The sequence below is a fragment of the Macrotis lagotis genome, chromosome 8 (genome assembly GCF_037893015.1).
Source record: "Macrotis lagotis isolate mMagLag1 chromosome 8, bilby.v1.9.chrom.fasta, whole genome shotgun sequence".
NCBI classification, from domain to species: Eukaryota; Metazoa; Chordata; class Mammalia; order Peramelemorphia; family Peramelidae; genus Macrotis; species Macrotis lagotis.
In genome coordinates, this window is record NC_133665.1 from 157,822,265 (window position 1) to 157,844,725 (window position 22,461).

Sequence of the window (22,461 nt, forward strand, 5' to 3'; positions counted from 1 at the left end):
CAGCCTTTTTACATTTTTTGGAGCAGAACTATGGCATTCAATTTACCTCCTTTGAAGTGACTTGATTTATCATGCCTTGTCTTCATCCTAATAGTAATATGTTAACTTTATAATTAATTCCTGTTTATGAAAACCCTAGAGGAAGTCAGATGGCACAGTGAATAGAATGCTGAACTTAGAATAAGCAATACCTGCAGTTGTCCATGGTTACTAAAGCTCTCTGAACCTCAGTTTCCTCTTTTTTAAAACATATAATAATAGTTCATCAAATAATAATTACAGTGATGATGATAATGATGACAATGAGATAGCTAGTACTTAAATGTGCTTTACATATATTATCTCATTTTATCCTAACAACAACCATGGAAGTTAGGTGAAGATGAAATGAAATCGTTTAAAAACAAAGTGTTTAGAACTTTGTGCCACATAAATATTAGCCAAAGCTCTCACTAAGGATCTCGTTGTGTAATTTTTAAAATTATATGTACTTTCCATTGAAGGTTGCAGTAATATGCTTTTTTTAAAATCAATATTGAAAGTATTAGAAAAGGACAGGTACACATATCTCCACTTCGATATATCTGTGATCTCACTAAAGTGACAGCTTTTTCCAATGGGGTTGATCTCCATCCATCCATCAATCTAGAGAGACAACCAGCCTTCTTATGCCATATAACGCTTGGCCTTACTGGAGGTTATTTGACTGGTCCTCATGCTTGAGGAGGACCAAAATAACTTCACTGTGTTACTGTCAAGTTTCACATATAACTTTCAAAATTACACAACGAGACCCTTAGTGAGGGTTTTGGCTAATATTTATGTGGCACAAAGTTCTAAACACTTTGTTTTTAAACGATTTCATTTCATCTTCACCTAACTTCCATGGTTGTTGTTAGGATAAAATGAGATTATATGTATGTATATATATATATATATATATATATATATATATATATATATATATATAATGTATGTATATATACGCCTGACTGTGACTAATCAGACCAAGATGCTCGAGGACATATCAGGCCCAAATAGGCCATGTGAACACTTGAAATGGATTCTCTAAATTTACATCTCCCTTTTCTTTTAAGATATTACAGTGCTTCTTGGCTCATAGACACAGCACCTTCTCTGACGAAAGCACTCCTTGAAGACCAGTCTTGTCTTAGTTATGCAATGTTATACAATCAATTCACAACTTCCAAAAGAGGCCCAATCCAATGTAATGGACCCCGGTCCACCAGCTCTCCCTCATTCTTGCTATGAGTACAGCTAGCCCATCATATTTTGGTTTATGAAAGTGATTTTGTTTAGGGCATGACTCCAGAATAATTCTTATTTTTATATTTCACTTCAATTTCACTTTAAAATTCCTAATTCTTAATGTTTTATTTTTGCTTTTCTATGCCAAGTAAATGTTTTTCTTTCATTGTCTTTTTAGTGATCATTTATTTCAGTTTTTTGGGGGTGGAAAATTCTTGTCCACATAACATCATCATATTGTTATTTAAAAATATGTTGACCCATGCTCCAGGAGAAGCATGGAGTCATTACAGAAAATTTGGAAATTTTTTTGGCAAGGCAATAGGATTAAGTAATTTGCCTAAGGTCACACAGCTAGGTAATTATTAAGTATCTGAAATCAGATTGAACTCAGGTCCTCCTTACTCTAGCACTGGTGCTCTAGCCACTGTGCCACCTAGCCACCCAAAATAGGAAAAATTTTCAGTTTTCAAAGATTATTCAGTCTGTTCTCTTTCTCTTCAATTGTGGATTGATGAGTAACAAGAATTTCTTTAACTCTCAATAGTAGCCACTTGCATAGTGCTGGGGATACAAATATACACAAAAAGACAAACAGTCTTTGCTATCTAGGAGCATATATGGGAATATAAAGACTTATAAATTAAAAAGAAGCTGGAAAGGGAGGGAAGGGAAGGAGAGACAGAAATAGATACCCACACAGAGTTGTGTCGGAAAGAAATCCAAAGAGCCAAAAATGGAAGTGGGAGGAGAATGAAGAATGGTCAATTTGTTATTCTCATGGCAAGGAAATAATAACAATTGTGGCAAATCTTTATATAGGGTAAGTAGGCAGTGTCTCAGGTGCTTTATACTTACTAGCTCATCTGATCTTCGCAGTAACTCAGGGAGAAAGGAGCTATAATTATGATCATTCTACAGATTTGGAAACTGATGCAGAAGTTAAGTGACTTGTCCATGGTCACAACTAAAAATATCTGAGATTGGATTTGAATTTAGTTATTCCTAACTCTTAGACCAGAGTTTGTTCCACTATGCCACCAAGGTGCAGGAATACATAAACATATACATATATATATATATATATATATATATATATATATATATATATATATATACACACACATACATATATATATATATCCATCCTTATTAAATATTTGAGCAAATATATGGACGTTTCTATCTAATCTATCCTATCTATGCCTATTTGATATATAATAAGGAATTTTCCTGCACTTATTTAAGTGATTTAACCACCGGGGGAGCATTCTACTGGATACTAATGGGTAATGGGTCCTCCACCATTTGCCCATTAGTAAGATGACGCCACAGTGCACAGACTTCTGGTCCTGGAGCCAGGAAGACTCATCTTCCTGAGACCAAATCTAGGATTCTGTGTGACCCTGAGCAAGTCACTTAACCCTGCTTACCTTTGTTTCCTCACTTCTAAATGAAATGGAGAATGAAATGGCAAACCATTATCTTATCTCTACCAAGAAAACCCCAAATGGCGTCACCAAGATTTAGATATAACTGAAACAACTGAAATACAACAAAAAATGAGCAAAGTTTCCAATTCTCTTGTCCTCAATTTCCTAATCTATAAAACAAACTAGATTCTATTCTCTTTAAGCACCCTCTACAGTCTTTCTTCTTTAGGTAAAGTTGGAAGGAACCAATATTCTGAAATATTTCAGCTAGATTTTAAAAAAAAATATATCATTTTCCAATCAGCATGTATTTATTAAACAAAAAAGGTAACAATAGAACCCCTACTTTTTTTTAAAATTACTGTTTTAAAGTCCTGGCTCTCTTGTTACACTGGAATAAAGAGATCACCGTAAGAATTCTCTACTGGTCAAGATCAAGACCTATTCTGCAACTTATGGTCATAGAGAATAGCCTGAGTCATCAAGAAATCAAATGAACAGTCAGTAGGTGATAGAGTTAGGATTTTCTGACTCCATGACTGGATCTCTAACAATAAAACTGCCTCCAATTTCAATTTGTGACAAAATTCATAATTCCTGTAGAAACATAATCCTCAGAGATTTCTCTACTAGAATACTAGAAAAAAAGATGCCAAGGATGTGCTGGAACCAGTTCATTCCAGTTTGGAAGAATCCATTTTAAAATTTTCAGTGGAACTATTTATACCTCAGATATCTTCAATAAACAAATCAGGGCTTGATGTATTGTTTTGATGAATACTAGACTTAAGAAATTGTTAATGATGCATATTAAATTTCAAACTATGTATGTGTGTTTGTGTTTATTTTCCCCCCAGAAAACTGGTAGTTAGATATTTATCAGAACATTCCTTGATGTTATGTAATTAAGTTGTGCTTCTGGCATTCATAATGATTTCAAGTGTTTTTAAAAAGCATAGATTCTACAAGTATTCATTTCTTGTTTTGTTTTAGTTTTGGTAGTGTTATTTTCCTACCAAGGAACCATGATTATATCAGGGTAAATACTTCCTCTACTCACTCTCCTTTTTTTTTAGGTTTTTGCAAGGCAAATGGGGTTAAGTGGTTTGCCCAAGACCACACATCTAGGTAATTATTAAGTGTCTGAGACTGGATTTGAACCCAGGTACTCCTGACTCCAAGTCTGGTGCTTTATCCACTACGCCACCTAGCCACCCTTACTCACTCTATCTTTACCTTAGTAAGTTGTCTTCATGAATTCTGAACAATGCAAAATATTCTATAGGAAGATGACAGAGTAGGTTAGAAATTTCCAAATTCTCCAAATTTCCTCTATAAACACACAGAATATGGCCATAACATGTAGAGTAACAAAAATAAAGGTGTTTCTTCCTAAGATAGTTTGAGAGGACATCAGGAAAGAAAATTATCCTTGTATGGAAAATCATCAACTTCTTATGATGAGTATTGAGAATTTTAGATGGGTTACTCCTTAGACAATACATGATCTCTTGTGAGTCCCATGCTCAATGTCAAATCAAATTAATAAGTATTTATTTTAAACTTATTATGTACTAGCATTTTGATAAGAACAAAGAATTGCAAAAAGACTGACCTTGCCTTCAAGGAGTCAATTAGACTACTGGGGGAGACAACATGTGAACAATGATTTAAAACAAAATATAGAAAGTACTAATGGGAGATAATTAAGAGAGAGAAGGCACTACTAATATTAAGTCGGGAAAAAAAGGCATCTTGTAGAAGGTGTGATTTGAGTTGCTATTTGAAGGAAGCAAGAGAAGCCAGGAGGGTCCAGAGATGAAGAGAGTTTGTAGGACCTGTTAACGAGTTTATATCCTACTGGCAAAATTGTTGAAGATCAAGGATTGTATATACCTAATGATGTATATTCTGTAATGATGGGAAATTATATTAGGTATCTGTTTTTAGGGTATTGCAAATTTTCAAAAAATCAGATTCTTAGCACAAAAAAAGATTCTAAAAATCATCAGGGTCATCCACAATGTTATTAAGAACTGGAAATGGAGTCCAGGTGCCCTTATTACCAACCCAATCTTCAGAGAATATAGTATTGTCTACAAATATTTTGTTTTACTTTCATATGTAGAAATTCATCTAAACCAAGAATGGCCTAACATTCAAGACTATTAACATGAAAAGAATATAATTGTGTTTTAGAATTGCAAGCTTCATTTTTCAATTTTATCAACATAGGTGATGAGCAAAATTATATGATGTCTACATAAAAGTAATCTTTTAACCCTTTGAATGTGAGTCCATGATCCTATAGTGATTTAAAATCAAATAATTTTAGGATATGCAAAATGAAAAATATTTAAAACAGAATTCTGAATTAGTTGTCCAAATCAAATACTCTAATGAAACATAATTTGCTAATTATGAAGATAATTTCCTTCATTTTGAAATTAGCCTTAATTGGTTTCAAATTTCAAAAGTAGTTCACCTTTGAAAAACTGAAAATTGGAATGATGGGCATTATAATTTGTGTATTACTTCTACAAATACTGATAGAGAAATCAAGCCAAAGCAGGTATTACAAAAATGGGCAATTAGAGAGATGGAGCACTCTAAATAAAATACTTCCCTAATTAGTTTCATAACAATTTTATATCTTTTTTTTTTACTTTTTAAAGTTAGTTCCATTTTCCCCAATGATTCTTTGATCATATATATGTAACAATTACCTCTTTCGCTTCTTCCCCCATCACTGTTTGTAATTTTATAGAGATCCAGGGGTTTGAGTTGTTTCTTTGGGTTCATTTTGCATTCTTTTTCATTATAAATACAATTATTATGGAGCTCTTAGGAGATTTGTGATCATTCTATTTTAATGATTTTTAGCATTAAGGCAAACTTAAAGACCCGTCATAAGATGCTAAGATCCTGAGTAATCAGGGGATGTTTATTGACTGAATGCAGAGAAAAGAATAACAAGTGATATGGAAAGCAAATTAAGATATTTCATTTGAGGTTACTAGAATTCAATAAACAATGAAAAATGTATGGGCAGAGTAGTTTATGAGGAAATAGAAAAGTATCAAGTAAATAAAAATGTTTTAGTATATTTTTTAAACATACAAAACTAAACTAAAAATTTCAGATGGAGCCCTGGGCGCAAAGTCATCATAAGTTATTTCAATATCTACAGCCTTTGAAAGGACAAGGGGAACCTGGCAAGCTAACCATCCCTCCCACACTTCACAGTTTTTCATTTTTATTTTTATTCGATCAGAAATCTTCAAGCCCTTTAAACTGGATCACTCACTGCCTCTGGTGGATAATGATCAGCCCTAAATCCTATCAGAGCAATTGCATATATTCTACAAGTTTAAGCTTGTAAAAAAACTGTCACTAAATGAGGCATGTGAAGGTGGTTGCTTACTTCCTTCTGAGACTGCAAGCTTCGGAGAAAGCCACTGGCCTACTGGAAAGTCATTCAGAATGTCTCCTCCACTCTTCCCAACTTTATTGCTAATTTTGCTCTTGTCCAGATTGCTTTTAAACAGTTCCATTGTAGTACATTCCCTAATGTTTGCCTTTAAAGTAGAATGAGGTCTAATTTATGAACTAGCTGTTGCTCCTCTCGAAGTATAGGCAAGGAAGAAAATCAAGGACAGTTGAGTTGTCTTAGGGTAAATTTGTTGGCTTGACTTAGAGAGCAACTTTCCGACCCTTGTCTATAATCCTTGAAAAGAGATTGACATTTAAATCCTTCCTCAGATGCTTACTGTATGATCTGGCCTTCCTTGAGCCTCAGTTTTTTTCATTCAAAAAAGAATGATGCCTCTCTAATCCCTTATATCTCTTACAGCAAGAATTCTCAACTTGGGGGTACACAAAGAATTTATTTTTTCAAATATATTTCGTATATAGATATAGGTGAAATTACTTGTTTCATTTGTTATCCACTTAAATGTGCATTTAAAAATTTAGCCTGAGATTTCATCAGACTTCCAATGGCATTATTTGTTACCCAAAAAGTTTAGGAGCTCCTTTTCTATAGTGATTCTCAGACAAAGATTATCCCAAGGAAGGGTTGATGCTGAGGGAACCTCTGAAGAATTATTCTGTTCCCTTGTCTGAGAAAATAAACAAGTAGTCCATGAATTAATCCCAGAATTTGGTTTAACTTTTGTCGAAGTCAAAATTCTTGAGGACTAGGAAGCCCTAGGAGTCCATATGACCCTTTCTTGGGAATCCATAAAGTCAAAATTATTTTCATAATAATACTACTAAAACATTTGGATTTCTAATAAGGTAGATATTGACAGATATAACACACACACACACATCCAGCACTGGGGAATGAATGGACAGTCCTTAATAGTTTCTAAGAGAATTAAGGTGTTCTGAGATAAAAAATTTAAGAACCTGTGTTTTCGAATCATTGGCTAGGGGATGAAAAAGGAAGAGAGACTGGGATCCATGATTTGATAGAAAAATTTGTATAATATAACATGAGGTAGAATAAACTTGAGTGTCCTGTGCCATCAATAGAAAGAAAGATTGCAAAGCCCTTATCTTAAGAAAGTCATCATCTTCTCATAGTGTCATCTAAAAGGAACAACACATGGAGACTAACCTCAATATAACACAGTGATGATTTTTCCATTTGAGACAGACTTTCAATTCTTTCTTTCCCCCCAATTTTGCCAAATCTATAGATTGAAGTCTAGTGTCATGGAAAAACATTCCAGAAGAACTATAATTGACTGACACTCAAAGTTTATTGTTGGTCTTTTTTTATTTTTTTTTTGCCCTGAACTTCTGATTTAACCGGTTCAAGAAACACCCTCCTGGTGAGAAAATTGAATTGTCCGCTATTTAGTGGTTATTGCAGTCAGTTATTATTTAAGGCTTGTTGGGTCACCAAAACAATTGATTGTTCACTATTACACCATCAGAATGATTCAGAGAGATGACTTGAACCCAGATTTTCTCTGCTTCTGAAGTCAGCTCCCTATCCATTATGCTATATTGCCTCTCAAAAGAGATAGCTTTTGCAAAGCACTCTTATTGAAAGTTGTCCCATGATGATCACATTGTCATTGTATATCAGAGGCAGGGTTTTCTTTCTCAGAGGCCTGCTACCTCTTCACAATATCACACTGCTTCTCAAATGAGATCATGTAAGTAAGGCACTCTGCAAAAGTACAAGTGCCATCTAATCAACTGCTGTGATTATTATGATTCAGGTCTTAGCTCTGCTATTTATTGTGACATTAGCCAAGAAACTTCATAGAACTATAAACTTACAAAAAAAAAAGGAAAGAAAACATCAAAGTCATCTGACCCAATCCCTATTTTTAACATATTAAGTGACTTGTCCACAGTTACTCATCTGGCAAAGGGGCAGCTATGTGGCTCAGTGAATAAAGTATTGGACCTGAAATCAGAAAGACATCTTATTGATTCCAAATTCAATGTTGTATACTAGCTGTGTGATCCTAGGCAGGTCTCTTAACCTTGTTTGCCTCAGTTCCTCATATGTAAAATGAGCTGGAGAGAGGAATGACAAACCACTCCAATTATCTATGGCCAAGAAAACCCTAAATGGGATCATACAGAATTGGATATAACTGAAATGGCTCAACAATAACAAAATTAGAGGTGGCAGAACTAGTATTTGAACTCAGATTTGTTTTTTAATCTTCAGCTTCAATTCTCCTTCCATCGTATGCCCTTACTCTTGGCCTCAGTTGCATATCCAGTAAAATGAAACCATTTACACCACACCCTGTTTTCATTAAGGTCCAGTATTCAGTGAATTGTGATCAGAGCCAGCAAAGTGATTGTGAGGCATCACAGAAAAAAGATTAGGGTTTCCTAAAGAAGAGAACCACAATGACAAGTAATTAAGAATAGAGATGACATTTCCATAGGCTCTGGAGCATTCAAAGCACTTTTACTCATAGCAGCCTTGCCAGTTGTTGGGGTTTTTGGTTTTTTTCTGCTTCAGAGAATTTTTACAGGCAGCTCAATGGCCTTTGATGCATAGCTGAAAGAGCATTTTGCTTACAAGGATATGAACAACGAATCACACATAAAAGACATTATAATCACTAGAAAACTGCTGAGACTATTTCATTGAACAAGGGAAAAGAGACATCCACAGGTACTTTTCTGATAGTAATAAATCACAGCTGGAAGGGAGGATTTTTTTAAACAAAGAAATTTCCCTTGTCATCCATAATTTGCTTGGAGAAGATTACAAACTATTCAACCTTCCTGTAATTATGAAGGCATCATCATCCTTCTAGTCACCCTGGCTCAAAAGCTCTTTGTTGTTACTGACTCCTCATTCTTGTTCACTCCATATAGTCAATCTGTTGTCAAATTCTCAAATTTCTTCTTTCTTAACTAAATTTCTTCTTTCTTAACTGCTGTCAAAGATATTCCCTTCTCTCCAATAATGCAAACAGCACCCTACTACTGGTCCTTATTCTCATAGAGGAGATTACGATAGCATCTATTTGGTGTTCCTGTTGGAATACAATTTGAGTTATTATTTATTAGCAAAACTAGCATGTCCTCCATGTCCTTAGGTCAGGTTTCTCCCTATTCTGTCTTCTACTTAGTTGCCAAAGTTAATTTCCTAAAGCCAACATCTAAGCCTGTTATAGCACTGCTCAAAAAGTTCCAGTGACTCCACATTATCTCAAGGATCATATCTAAACCCCACTGTTGGACATTTAAAGTTCTTACAGTCAGGTACCTTCTGTCCTTTCCAATTTACTTTTATTTTACTCAAGTCTGCAATTCAACTATGCCGGCATGTTTGATACATCTCATACATAGCAGTTGGTCAATTTGTCAATAAACATTAAATGCCCACTATTGCCAAGTACTGCCAAGCAGTGGGAAAAGAAAAAGAAGTCAAAGATAGCCTTCTCTTTGTTCTTTCCTTGGCTTTCTCCCATATCTGGAATACTGCGCCTTCTCACTTTTGCCTCTTAAATTCAGCTCAAATCCCCTCTTCTGAGGGAGATCTATACCAATCTCTAACTCTCCCATAAACTCTATATGTCTTCTCTGAATATGGTTATATTCACATAGCCTTCATTAGACTGTTAATTCCTTGATGGCAGAGACAGTATTTTTATCTTTCTTTGTATCTTCAATGATTCCAGGGATGTGCATGTGGTGAATGGGCAACAGGTGAAGTAAAAGTGAGCTACACCTCTGTTTGTGAAGGGTGGGCCACATACATATGCTAGGTGTATTCACTCAATCCTTAGCAATCAGAGGTGAGCTTGGGCTCTGCCTCACCTGCAGCCCCCTCATTGCATGTCCCTGGGAATACACCAAGTGCTATGTCAACAAGATTGTTGACTATCTGACTGATATTGACTGAAGGGATGGTCACCGTTCTCTAGATTAAACTGGGGATGGGGAATGGTACGGAGACTCTGGGATACTTCTGCATATGGTTTACAATAGAGGCTGCTAATCTACAAAAAGGGGTTCAAATTGAATCATTGGTCCCTCCCAACATATCAATAGGATATTGTGGGGAGGGAAAGAAACATAAACTATGGATTAGGAAGATCAAAAAGGAATTCCTAAGAGAATAAGATGAAGGGAAAGAAGGGATCTAATGATTCTAAGTAGAATCTCACTTCCACTCAGGTCAAAATCAATTAAACAAGTAGTGAGAAAAGAGTTCAAGAACTTATCTAGGCAGGCAAGTAAAGTACCTAACAAATAATATTAAAATTAATGAGTGAGAGAAGATAAAATTGAGAACAATCAGATAATAGCAAATTAAAATAATTATATATTTAAGTATATATGTAGCCTACTTCATCTTCATCACTAAAATATACTACTTAATGTTTATGCACATATATATATATATATATATATATATATATATATAGAGAGAGAGAGAGAGAGAGAGAGAGAGAAATCACAACCATTTTCAACATAGAAGAAAACATTTAAACATAAAGTCTCAGAGTTAAAATGAGGGGACTGGAGCAGAATTTATCATCCCTCAGCTAAAACCAAGAAAGGAGAATTGGTAAGAATAATTCAAAGAAAGCAACAGAAAAAAGTATATTCAAGAAAAACAACTACATAATACTTAAGAATTAAGCTGTTAATATTATAAATATATATATATATATCTCATTCAATATGCATGGTAATTAAATATGCCATTGTCAAACAGACACAAATATAAGCAAGATGAATAAAGTGTTACAGAATTTTGGAGAAAAATAAATATGATAAAACTTTGGAAAATTTTAATTATGAATCATAACAAGCATACTAATTTTGAGCAATGATATACATATTAAGTGCAGACAAAAATAGTCCTCACATATATGCTGACATATATTTATAGACCATGGCAAAAAAGCCCTTTTATCAATGGAAATAATAAAAATAAAGAAAATAATACTAAAAAAAGACATACATTTATGAGGTACAATTCATAAAAGAACAAATGTCTTTAAACATTTATAAAATAAAATATTAAATACTAATTTAGCATTTTATTTTTAAAAAATAAAATGTAAAGGAATTGATGCTAAAAAAACCTGAAAAATTATAAATTTGCAAATCAAAGGAGATATAAATAATAAATGAAAACATGTGAGCTAATGAATAAACAAGAAAAAAGTAAGATTTTTTTTTGTGGATTACCTATAAGATCAACAAATAAATGTCTATATAGTTTAATATCCTATTTAGTGGACATTCTTTCCAAGAGATTATAAGTAATGTATCAGTATTAATATGTTGTTCTTGTCCATGCCCTCCAATAAAAGTAGCAGTCTGCACCTAATATTCTAGCTTTCTTGGTATCCTGAAAATTCCAATAAACATGTAGTCTGTCGACTATGTATCCCCCATTTTCATTGTTTCCCCCAACACACACAAACACACACACAGCTGTCCTAAGTCACCAGAATTAAAAGAAAAGAAAAGAAAAAGAAAGAAAAAATTTAGAGCGCAAAACAAAGAAATCCTTCATTCAGAAAGGCAATCTCAGATTTCAGTGATCTGACTCATGTACTGACTGAAGTCCCATCTTTGCAGTTCACAGTGAGCCTCTAAAGTTAGGTGGTGATGATAAGCCAATGACCCTCTGTAGTACCAGTAATATAAGAGCCACAGCACAGACAATTACACTACCAGCAAACTCAAAGATTATTCTCCTGATATAAGGCAGTGAAAATGAATAGGAGCAAAACCAGGAATATCAGTACATTTATTGTGCCATCAAGAATTAATCATCATATAAAGTGTCTTCCCTAGAAAGTTTCTAAGAGGTAAAAATTCTTTTATGTTCAATCTGTAATGAGTTCTAAGTTTGTAATAAAGTTCATTCAATTTTGCCACCCATTAATTTTGCTCCATCCACCAAAACTCCTACTTCCTAAGATCCATACTAAGGGAGTGAAATGAAGTTTTTTTTCCCCCCTTAGACATGTATATGTGGCTAAATTAAGGCATTCTATCACAACTAATCCAGGGTTTCAAAATTATCAACAAATTAGCTAGGGGATCTTTTTTCCCCCAAGAAAGTAAAACATCACTAGGGATCTATAGAAATTGTTGAATATCTTTCATGGTATTATAAAGCAAAATACCTCCCAATAATACCTACCCTCATTTCTCCAAGCCATTTCTGGGATGGAATTGTCTAAATCAAAACAGAAGAAAGGAAGCCTGCTATTGGGAGGCAGGTGGTTGGTCTATTTCTCCCCCTGTGTACAACATTCTATTAGGGGACAAGGCCTTCAAAGTCAAGACTATACCATGTTGGGGAAGAAATATTGAGCTTCCTATAGTTCACAGGGAGCTCTCAAGTATCATTTGCCTTCTTCATGAGCTGTGAAGGATAATCAGTACAAAAATTTTGTTGTTGAGTTTCTTCAGCTGTGTTTAACTCTTTGTGACCCCTTTTGGGGATTTTCTTGGTAAATATACTGAAGTGGTTTTTTCCATTTCCTTCTTCAGCTTATTTTACAAATGAGGAACAAAGTTAAACAGGACTAAGTAACTCACCTACTGCCAAACAAAAATTAGTGTCTGAGGTCGATAGGAACTAATGAACATGAGTCTTCCTGACTCCAGGTCCACTGCTCTATCCATTGGGCCAATTAGCTACCCAGTACAAAGATAGCAAATCTCATATTTTCTGTGAGGAATAGAGGCAAGACCAGATAAGGTCAAATTACTTAGGTAGCTGGGTGTAATAATGAACTATAGTTTTAAGAGAATTGAAGCAGAGATATCAATTATGAAAATGTTTCAATAATCTAGGAAAAGGTGATGAAGGCTTGAAATAACATGAAAATACAGTGACTAAAGAAAAAGGATCAAATGAAGAAGATGATGTGAAAGTAGAAATGACAAGATCTGACAACTAATTGTATACATAAAATGAAGAGATTGGCAAGTCAAAGATATCGTAAAGATTGAGAAACCCCTATTATGGTGGAGGTAGAGGTGGGAGGGAAGACGTAAGAAAGTCAAGGGAAGAAACATTTGAAACAATCACTGTAAAGTACAGGACAAGTTGCCTATATCTGGAAAGAGTAGGAAGGAGAAGTGATTTAAAGAATAGGAAATAAGAGTATAACTAGGATACAACAGCATCCTGAAAACAAAGGGAGGAGACTATATCCTAGAAGACAAAGTGGTTAACAGTGTCAAATGCAGCAAAATTGTTGAGAAAGATAAGGGCTTGATATTTAAGAGGTCACTGACTTGGAAATAGCAATTTCTATTGAATGATTAGGTTGCAAATCAAATCACAAAGGAGTAAGACTGAAAAGAGAGGCAAAATGTAAAGGCACTGAGTAAGGATAAATTTTCATTGAATTTGACTGAAAATAAGAGATTTTTTTTACATGGGAGTTAAAGGACCTATGAGAGCCCTTTTGGTTTATTATGAAATTGAACTAAAGCATCTGAGACAATAAAGAAGACATTTAGTTACTTCAGTACACCCACTTAATACAAAATAAACTAACAAAAATCAGGTGGGTTTTTTCTATACTGCTAGCAGAAAAAATATGCATACCAAGATGACACAAAATTGTATTAATTCAATCATGAAACAATAATTATAGAAATAAAGAGAAACTAATCAGAAAACTAGGGGTCATTCAAATTTAACAAAATTTAACAAAAAAGGCAAATTATCTAAATTACTCAATTGCTTTAGTGGATGATCAAAGAACCAATAGGATACTTCATAGAATTAAACAAAATAAAAAATCAATATATGCAGAGCTATAAAATGATCAAGATCATCAAGGAATATAATATAAAAGAATAAAGACAGTTGCATTAGCTATCAAACCATATTACTATAGATAGTTGTCTGTTGTAAAATAAATTATAGACAAATTTCTCATAGTGATATATTAATAATGAGGTAGAAATAAATCCAAGAGAATATTCTAGTATTCAATAAACTCAATAGTGCAAATTATTAGTAAATAAATTTCATTGCACAATATTTGTGGAAAAACTGAAAAGGAGTCTCAACAATATATGTATAACATTGTAAACCAAAGTCAATTCAAAATGAAGAATTGTCTCACAATTTGAGAAAAATTGTAAACTGATATGGGCTAAGAAAGGATTATTAAAAAATAATTAACCTCTGCTAATCAAAACTCAAAATTTTATATAACACTAAAATATATTGGTTAGGAAAATAATTATATAAAAATATCTTGATGGCATCAGTTCAATATTTTTAATGAACTGACAAAAAAGATACCACAAATATAAACTAGCAAAATCTAAGAGACTGACTCCCAGCCAAGATGGTGGAGAGAAGTAAGGCATTGTCCTAAGCTCTCTTGGCTTTCCCTCAGAACTAAAGATAAATCCTCTTAACAGAATATGGATCCACATAACCCAGAGAAGAACAAAGGAGAAGAACAAGGTCTGTCTCAGAGGAACATGGGTGAGCTGGGAGCAGAGAGTTGGCATGAGGGCTGTGGGATAAGGCCTTGGAAATAATCTGAGAACAAACACAGAACTTTTGGCTGTGTGAGTGACAGGCAGGAGAGCTCCGGTGAGGCAGGGGGGGAGAGTTCCAGCATGGTTGCTAAACATTGATCTGGTTACCTGTGATCAAATTCCAGAACCATCAAATAAAAGAGAAAATTCTGCAAGCATCCATAAAAAGACAAAATAGATATGAAGGAGCAACAGTGAGGAATACACAGGACCTGGCTGAATCAATATTAAGAGATTGAAGAGTCTGGAATATGATACTCCAAAGAGCTAGAGAACTTGGAATGCAGCCAAGAATTCACTATTTGGCAAAAGTGAGCATTCTCTTCCAGGGGAAAAGATGGATATTTAATGAAATAGGAGACTTCCAACTTTTCCTGATGGAAAGACCAGAGCTAAATGGAAAATTTAGACTTTAAAGAGGAGACTCAAAAGGTACATGAAAAGGTAAAAATGGGAAAAGAAAAAAAATATCCATTAAGATGAAACTGGCTATATCCCCACCTGAGGGAAAGATTCTCATAACTCTTGAAAATCATAACTTTATTAGAGAGAATATACTTAGCCAGAAGTAATAGATATTCATGACTTGTCTGTGACTCTACATGGAGAGATATAAAGGACTTATTGTAATAGAGGGGAAGAAGGGAGGAAGTTAGAACTGCCTGAATCTTATTCTCATCAGATTTGGCTCAAAGAAGGATTAAAATTCTCTCAGTTAACAAACTTTATTTTACCTTTCAAGTATTAAGAAAGGAAAGGGGGAGGGGCGAGGAAAATATTAATAGACTGAAGGGGAGGAGGAATGGGCAAAGGGAAAAAGGAAGGAAAGGGGAGGGGGTTGGATATAAATGGGGTAACATGCTGAAGGAACTGGTATTCAGAAGCAAAATACTGGGAAATATGAATAAGGTGAAAAAAGGAATAATACAGAGGGAAGATGGCCTGGAGGGCAATAAAGAGTTAGGAATTGGATCAACTCTCCCATAAAATATAAGTGAATAAAAGAGTGGATTAAAAACAAGAAACCTATAAGAAACTCATTTGAAGCAGAGAGCTACATACAGAGTAGATAAAAGGTTGGATCAGAATATATTATGCTTCAGCTCAAGTGAAAAAGGCAGGTGTATTAGCAATTCTTATCTCAGACAAAACAACTGCAAAAGTAGATCTCATTGCAAGAGATAAGGAAGGAAACTATATCCTCCTAAAGGGTACCATAGACAATGTAGCAATTTCAATATTATATATATATATATATATATATATATATATATATATATATGCACCAAGTAGCATAGCATCCAAATTCTTAGAGGAGAATATGAATGAGTTACAGGAAGACATAGACCAGCAAAAAACTCTTCTGGTGGGAGACCTCAATCCCACTCTCTCTGAATTAGGTAAGTCTAATTAAAAAATAAACAAGGAGCAAGTTAAGGAAGTAAATGGAATGGTAGAAATCCTAAACATGATAGAACTTTAGAGAAAACTGAATGGGGATAGAAAGGAATATATATATTTTTTGTAGTACATGGCACCTACACAAAATTAACCATGTACTAGGGCATAAAAAAGCTTATGATCAAATACAGAACAGCATAAAGAGTGAATACTTCCTTCTTTAGACAATAACGCAATAAAAATCACATTCAATAATGACCCATGGAGAGATAGACCTAAAACTAATTGGCAACTAAATAACTGCACTGTAAAGAATGAGTGGATCAAACAACAAATCATACTATATTTAATATTAATTTAATACTACTACTAATAATAATAATACTATTATTCTATCTATAGAATTAATTATTTCATCCTGGATGATGTCAATAATGGGACAACATACCAAAACATATGAGATACAGGCAAGGCAGTTATTAGGGGATTTATTAGATCTTTAAATGCTTACATGAATAAAATAGAGAAAGAAGAAATTAATGAATTAAACATGCAACTAAAGAAAAACAGAGAAAGAACATATTAACCCCCCATTAAATACCAAATTAGAAATTCTAAAAAGTAAACTAGAAATAAAAATCAAAAGCAAGAAGACTATTGAACCAATGAATAAAATCAAGAGTTTTTTTTAATGAAAAACCTAATAAAATAGATAAACCTTTGGTTAATTTGATTAAAAGAAGAAAACCAAATTACTAGTACTGTAAATGAAAAAGTGAACTCACCACTAACGAAGAGGAAATTAAAGTAATAATTCAGAACTATTTTAGTCAACTGTATGCCAATAAATTTGATAAGTGAAATAGATGAATATTTACAAAAAAATAAATTACCCAGGTTAAATGAAGAGGCCATTAAATACCTGAATAACCCTATCTCAGAAAAAGAAATTCAACAAGCCATCATTGAACTCCTTAAGACAAAATCTCCAGGGACAGATTGATTCACAAGTGAACTCTATCAAACATTTAAGGAACAATTGATTCCAATTCTACATAAACTCTTTTAAAAATAGTTGAAGACAGAATTCTGTCTAAATCTTTTTATGACACCAATGTGGTGCTGATACCTAAACCAGGAAGAGTCAAAAAAGATAAAGAAAATTATATACAATTTCCCTAGGGAATATGGATGCAAAAAACTTAAATCTTTGCAAAAATGATTACAACAAGTTATCACTAGGATAACATATTTTGAGCAAGCAGGATTTATCCCAGGAATGCAGGTCTGGTTCAATATTGGGAAAACTGTCAGGATAAGTGACTATAACAATAACAAAACTATCAGAAATCATGTGATTATCTCAACAGATGCTGAAAAAGCCTTTGACAAAATACAGTAACTACTAAAAACACCAGAGAGCATAGGAATAAATGGATGGTTCCTTAGAATAAGTAGGATCTATATGAAATCATCAACAAGAATAATATGCAATAGGGATAAGACAGAAGCATTTCCAATAAGATTAGAGCTGAAATAAGGATGTCCATTAGCACCACTACTATTCAATATTGCATTTGAAATGTTAGCCTCAGCAATAAAAAGCAAAAAAGAAGTTGAAGGAATTAGACTTGGAAAGGAAAAAACTCTCACTCTTTACGGATGACATGATGGAATATGTAGAGAATCCTAAAAATAATCATCTAAAAAGCTAGTAGAAACAATTAGCAACTTTAGCAAAGTCACAGGATATCAAATAAACCCACATTAATCCTTAGCATTTCTTTGTGTGTGTGTGTGTGTGTGTGTGTGTGTGTATGTATATACCAACATAATAAACATGACAATTGTACCTAAATTAAACTATTTATTTGATGACTTCCCAATTAAACTTCTAAAAAATTACTTTATCGAGTTAGAAAAAATTGTAACTGAATTTATATGGAGAAAGAAAAAGTCAAGAATATCAAGGGATTTAGTGAAAAAAAAAGTGCAAAAGAAGGTGGCTTAGCCTTACCAGATTTAAAATTATATTATAAAGCTTCAGGTACTGGCTTAAAAATGGAGTGCTGGATAAGTGAAATAGACTAGATGCAAAAGAGACAGCAGGAAATTATTTTAGTAATCTGCTGTTTGATTAACTAAAGAGCCCAGCTTCTGCAATAAAACTCTCTCTTTGATAAAAACAGCTGAGAAAATTGGCAATTAGTATGGCAGAAACTTGGATTCAATGAACATCTCACAGCCTATACTAAGATAAGATCAAAATGGGTATAGGATTTAGAAATAGAAGACTAAGCAAACTAGGACAACAATGAATAGTTTACCTGTCAGATCTATGGAAAGTGGAGTAGTTCATGTCCAAGAAAGAGATGGAGAATATCATTAAAAACAAACTAGATGGGGCAACTATGTGGCACAGTGGATAGAGCGCCAGCCCTGGAGTCAGGGGTAGCTGAGTTCAAATCTGGCCTCAGACCGTTAATAATTACCTACCCTTGGGCAAGCCATTTAACCCCAATGCTTGCAAAAAAAAACCCTAAAAAAATGGATGATTTTGATTATATTAAATTAAAAAGCTTTTGTACAAACAAAACTACTGTAACCAAGATCAAAATAAATGTAGTAAATTGGGAAACAATTTTACAACAAGCATTTCTGATAGAGAACTGAACCAAATTTATAAAGAAAAACAAAAACAAAAAAGCCATTCCCCAAATGACAAATGATCAAAGGATAGTCAAAGGCAATTTTCAGATGAGAAAATCAAATCCATCCCTAGTTATATGAAATATTGCTCTAAATCATTGTTGATTAGAGAAATGCAAATTAAAAACAACTCTGAGGTACCGTCTCAAACATCTCAGATTGGCCAATATGACTAGAAAGGACAATGATCAAGGTTGAAAGGGATGTGGGAAATCTAGGACATTAATACATTGTTGGTCACCTGTGTACTGATCCAACCTTTCTGGAGAGCAATTTGGAATTATGCCCAAAGGAATATAAAATGTGCATGCCCTTTGATTCAGCAATACCACTATTGAGTCTATACCCACAAGAATGATGAAAAAGAGTAAAAACATCACTTGTACAAAAACATTCTCATAGCAGCCCTGTCTGTGGTGGTAAAGAATTGGAAACTGAGTGAATGTCCATCATTTGGGGAATGACTGAACAAATTTTGGTATATGTATGTTATGGAATACTACTGTTCTATTAGAAACTAGGAGGGATGAGATTTCAGAGAAGTGAAAAGATGTGCATGAATTGATGCTGATCCAGATGAGCAGAACCAGAAGAATATTGTACACCAGAACAACAACATGGGGGTGATGATCAGCCTTAATGGACTTGCTCATTCCAACAGTGCAATTATCAGGAACAATTTTAGAGTATCTTCAATGGAGAATACTATTAGTATCCAGAGAAGGAACTGTGGAGTTTAAACAGAGACCAAAGACTGTTAACTTCAAGTTCCAAAAAAAAAGTTGTCTTATGTACTACCTAATTTTGCTATCTATAATATTTTTTGCTCAAGGAGATATTTTTTTCTCCCAACACATTCAATTTTGATCAATGCATAGCATGGAAGCAATGTAAAGTCTATCAGGTTGCCTTCTGTGGTAGGGAGGGAGGGAGAGGGAAGGGATGGTGGGGGAAAAAGTATAAAATTCAAAATGGTAGGTAGAAACTACTATTGTTTATAATTGGAAAACAAATTAAATGTTTATATGATTAAAAAAGAAAGTTTAAAAACTCTAAGAGACTTGCCCTAATATATAAATTGAAAAAGGGTATGAACAGTTTTCATAAGAATTAATACAAAACATTTTAGCCCTTCTGAAAATACTTCTAAAAATGACAAATAATAAGAGAAGTTAACAATTCTGAGGTATAACTGTCAAAAATCAAAATAGTTATTGATTAAAAAATGTATGGGGGTAACCTGTGGGAGAGAATGTGGAAACAGAGGCAAATTAATTTACTTTCCATGCAGTTAATTGCTCTAAATTCTGGAAAAATATTTTGGAATTATGCAAGAAAAATTTCTAAATTTTGTATAAGGTAAAAAATTATGTTAGCATAAATTTTTGCTCAATAATTTTGGAAGATTTTGTTATTTGGAGACATATTTTGGTATTTTGGTATATTGAGACAAGATAAATTTTTTAAAAGTATGATAATGTATTTTAAAGTCTAAAACATAAATTTTGGCATTTCCCCATTGCCAGAGCAATAGACTTGCTATAAAAAAACCCTATAGGTATAAAATGTATTGATTCTACTGTTTATTTATTTTAAAATGTAATCTTTTTAAATTAAAAAAATAAAATCAATGATGTTATGCTACAGCATCTCTTTAGTATGCATGTTTAGGGAAGGGTGGAGGGAAGGAATACATTGGTGTTTCAGATCAGTAATGTTTGCAAGTTATAATATTAACTGGAACTTGGAAAGGTATACACTTTGTGCAGGAACAAACATCCATGAGCAGCTATGTGATTCAATGTATAGAGTGCCACACCTGAAGGCAGAAAGAATCATTTTCCTTACTTCAAATCAGGCCTTGGACACACATTATTTGCCTCAGTTTTTTCATTTGTTAAATTAGCTAGAGAAGGAAATGACAAACTCCAATATCTTTGCCAAGAAAATCACGAATGAAGGAACTAAGAGTTATACACACTTGAAAAATGATTAAAGAACCAAAACTCATACATCCATAAATTTGTTTCTATGTAGATGGGAATAAAGGCTGGACTGCACAACCACAAAGCTGCTTAGCCTTAAGTGTCTCACTAGTTCTTGTGCATTGAATGAATGAATCACAAATAAGCAACTAATCTAAAGTATGGAGGAACAACCTGGCAATCTAGTGGTTTCATATTGAGTGAAGAGGCAGCAGAGGAGGAAAAACAACCAAAATGAGGAGGAGGAGATTGGGATATATATATATGTATATATATATATACATATATATATATACACGTATATATATATACGTATATATACATATATACGTATATATATATACGTATATATATATATATATCTATATATGTATATATATATATATATATATATATATATATATATATATATATATATTTGGCAAATGGTCCTCGACAGAAGTGATTGTACCAAGAATTACAATTAGGACTTTGGCAGAAATCCTGTAATTACTTTTTGTTCCACCTGGGAGACAAAAAGATTAGGAGTTAAGCTGCAAGAAAACAGGATTTGGACTGCCTATAAACTTCAAGTGCTATCCCCCCAACTGTTTAAGTCTGAAATGAATAGATACCTGACTGATGGTGAATCAGAGGAATACTCCAAAGGAATACAAAATGATTTCAAACCAAGGAAATTAAGCAATCTTTTGTTTAGCACCTTCTATGTTTCAAAGGGTATTCTCAGGGGTGGAGAATACAAAGACAAAATTAAATAGTGAATGCCTGACCTCAAGGAACTTATGCTTTATTATAGGGATACATTTACAGAAGAACATAAATATAAAGTAATTTAGGAGAGTACTATAAATTTAGAAATCAAGAAATAAGGCAACCCATAAACTCCCCATCATCCCCTTCAAATAAATTAATGAATAATAAATTTCTATTGTGTTGACTATATGTTCTCAGTTCTGGAATCCTAACAGTGTCATTATTTTTTGTTTTGAATAGTATTGAAAAGGTTCCGAAGAGTTGAGACTATTCTGAGATTAATCATTCTTTGCTTCCCATGTCAGATTAGATGCTAATCTCCTTCTGTAAACTATAATTTTTTTCTTTCTTCACTCACACTGCCACCACTCTAATTCAGGGCTCAATTGTCTCTCACTTGGATTCTTGGGCATCTCCTGCACCACTAGCTAGTACAGGTGATGGGGTTAATAAAAACACATCAACACTAGAATATGAAATGACCAGCCCGTGATGTGATGTCACAGGACCTTGATTTCCTAGAAATATCTTTCTCTTCCATCCCTAGGACACGTTTTCGCCCCTGGAAGCTGTAACTTTCCAAATTATTTAAATGCTCCAAATCAGCAGGGTAAGAAGATAAGAAAGAGAAATTTCAAGTTAGATGCATGGGTTATTTGTATTATTTTTTTTATTACTAATAGAGAAACTATGAGTTTTTTCATAAAACAAAGTAATTGTTTCCCCTTTTCTATAATGTTTTAGTAGGACATCCAATGATGGAATCTCTGAGGCAAATGGTACAGAATCAGTTCTGTGATTCTTTTTTTGGGGAGTGAGGGTTTGCAAGGCAAATGGGGTTAAGTGGCATGTCCAAGGCCACACAGCTAGGTATT